Raw genomic sequence first — 3,048 nt, forward strand, 5'->3', positions numbered from 1 at the left:
CTTACAAAGGCACTAACCCCCACCACCTGCCAAAGGCCCCACCTCCTAACACCATCACCCTGAGGGTCAGGTGTCCATCAGTGAACGTGGGGAACATGAACAGTCAGATCATAGCAATTCTTTTCAATGCAACGAGGAACAACTGCCAATTCCGGGGATCGTGCTGTGTGCCAGACTCTGTGCGAGGCTCTGTGCTAGCCTATCACCACGCTGGATCATCACCGCCATCCCATAAGGTGATTATTATCTTAGCCTGTATTAGTACCAACTGCTGTGTCACTAGCCCCCAGTTTCATAGTCTAAAACAATAACCGCTATTAGCTCATAGTTCCTGGGAGTTAGGAAATCAGGCACCGCCTGTGTGCCTCAGGCTCATATTCCTGGCTCTTGGCAGGCCTCTTCACTGGCTGTTGCCTGGAGACACCAGCTCCTTGCCACATGTCCCTCCTGGCAGGGCTGTTCACAACTGGCAACTTGCTTCCCTCAGGGCTGAAGGTTTAAGAAAAAAGAGCAAGGAAGCACCTCCAAGCAGGAAGCTACAGTCTTTGCGAAACCCAGCGTTGGGAGCAACATCCTATCACATCTGCCATATTCCACTCATTGGAAGAGAGTCACTCAGCACAGCCTACGTTCAAAAAGAGAGAATGTCACAAGTGTGCAAATGCCAGGAGGTAGGGATCAAGGAGGCTCTCTTAGAGGCCGCCCACCACAGAGTTCTTATCATTTTAATAGTTGAGAACGTGGAGGGGAAGAGGGGATAAAGAATTTGCCTGAGGCCATTTGGCTGTTCTATGATGAAACAGACTTTCCTTGCTAGGCTATTGGAGCTCGGAGATCAAGTTCTTAGTCCATATGCAATAGAAAATAAGTCTATTTTAAGAAATTAACCTGTTTCAGGCTAACCCCTCTTGATGAGCATTTCCACTTCTATAGGAAAAGCTTAAGACCAACGAATGGAATAACTTAGATTTGCCAAAGCACTGCACCCTTCGACCTGCAGACCTACACCGCTGGACCCTCAATATATTTTTAGACGTTTCGGGATCTAGCAACTTTCTCAAGTTCATCGCTCCTTCAGGTTTGTATATTAGTTGAGAAAATAGGAAATGACTGACACGTTTTTGTATGTTTTACAGACTGGAATGCTTAGAAGTGTGTATTTGGCTTAAGGTTATTGTGAAAGAAGAATATAGGATTTTGCACAGAGTCGGCTTTATTGGAGAATGATTAGAAACATCCAGCCTCAACCTAGCTGTTGCGCGGCAGTTGAAGAGCCAATGTGTGTGTGTGTGTGTGTGTGTGTGTGTGTGTTTAATCTCAGAAAGAAAGCAAATGAAAAACTCTTAAGAGGCATGAAAAACCATAGTCATTTATAAAGGGGATCCTGATATCCTGATACTTCTTATTTAGGTTGAAATGCTTGCCACGAGTTAAAGGAGTCCAGAGAGCAAATAAAGAAAGGACTTTCTTTATTTATTATTCCAAGTTCTATCATAAGTTTCTTTATTTATTATTGCAAGTTCTATCATAATCCACGAATTAGCTACGGGAGACCCAGAGAGGCTCTCAGACGACTGCGTTATCACTTCAGTCAGGCCCTCTAGGTAAACCCAATGGCCTGCATCCCAGTCAGCACAGAGGGATTATCCAGCTGTCACCTCTCTCCCAACTGAACGTGTCACAGCTCAACCGCCACATGGCGGCTCTCATTGATTTGTGTATTGCTCCTGTGGAGGAAACTTCGGCATTACCTACGGTCTTCAGATACTCACCTGCATTCCTTTAACACTAACACATTGCGAGCTCTTAATAAATGTTTAAGAACTGCCCTGCAATTTTTTTTCTGCCCTGCAATTTTATGAACACATGGATGGTTTGAGCTTTGGATTTTTCATCTTTATATTGATTGCAACCAGCTGGTAACATAAGTGACAAAATTCTAAGAGACAAGTTGCTTGTTCACAATATACTTCATTCAGCAAAAAGAGAAGAAGGTATAAATTTTTCAAGATGAGTATTCCTTATGGGATTTCCAGATCACTAGCACCTACACTTCGGGGATTATTCTTTGAACCACACTTTTGTTTTTCGCTTGCCCATGAGGCGGTCTGAAAATCCACTTTGTGCTGGAGAGCATTCTCATCATAGAAGTTAGATAAAAATATTTTTCACGCTTGCATGTCTAGGCATCTGTATTTAACAGCCCCTCACGGACCACTAGTACGGTGAAGGAGGAAAAAATGTATTTCTCTTTAGAGAATGATAATAATATTAGCAAAGAATTTGATGTGATTGCACCTCTTGTGATAATCCACATTTCTGTATTTCCAGTACTTCTATAACTAATGCACCAAGTACTATTTGAAAAATTGTGTGATTTATACTCAGTAAATTTCAGAGTAACCATTTGTCATCATTCTTTTGTGTGTGTGTGTGTGTGTGTGTGTGTCATCCTATGTGAAAATTAAAAGGGACAGTGTCTATGAACTGCATAGCAAATCCTTGCCATATAAAAATGAACATTAAAAAATGAACATTAAATAGTTAAACTGGCTATAAAATTTTTTAATATAAATATTTTAATACAAATAGCCAAATGACATATTTTCATATAATTATTTAATTTTAAATTTTTAAAACATCATATTGAATTTGCACAACGCGATTAAGTTGCCCTGACATTACCAGCGCTTGGGGCCAAAGCTTCCCCTTCTCAATCCATCTTGTTCTATTCTTGTTTGGTCTGTGTGAAGTTTTTGGAGAAGAGCGAACTGGGACTACTGAGCTTTGAACCAACGGAAGAGAAAGAAAGGGGCCTTGTGTGGTGAGAGAAGCCAGAAGTCGGTTTTGTTCGCCCTTAACCCTGCCCCTGCCCTTACTGACTGGTTTGCCCGCCATCAAGTGTGAGGGCCTGGTCCATGATTCCCACTCCGCAGCACATCCCCGTTGGCTTGCTTTCATCATCCAGCCTTATTCACCATGCAGTTATTGAGTGCCAACTGAATGCTTGGCACATCCTCTAATTGTCACCACCTCCCATCTCAGGAG

General features: G+C 42.3%; 1 long non-coding RNA gene across 1 annotated transcript; it reads left to right on the forward strand.

The window, feature by feature from the left end:
• Positions 1-308: 308 nt before the first annotated feature.
• Positions 309-1,485, forward strand: LOC144292000 (uncharacterized). Its single transcript, XR_013359545.1, has 3 exons — positions 309-671; positions 934-1,078; positions 1,411-1,485. It is a non-coding gene; the product is annotated as an uncharacterized LOC144292000 (long non-coding RNA).
• Positions 1,486-3,048: the final 1,563 nt, after the last annotated feature.

Source organism: Canis aureus, chromosome 20, assembly GCF_053574225.1.
Source record: "Canis aureus isolate CA01 chromosome 20, VMU_Caureus_v.1.0, whole genome shotgun sequence".
NCBI lineage: Eukaryota > Metazoa > Chordata > Mammalia > Carnivora > Canidae > Canis > Canis aureus.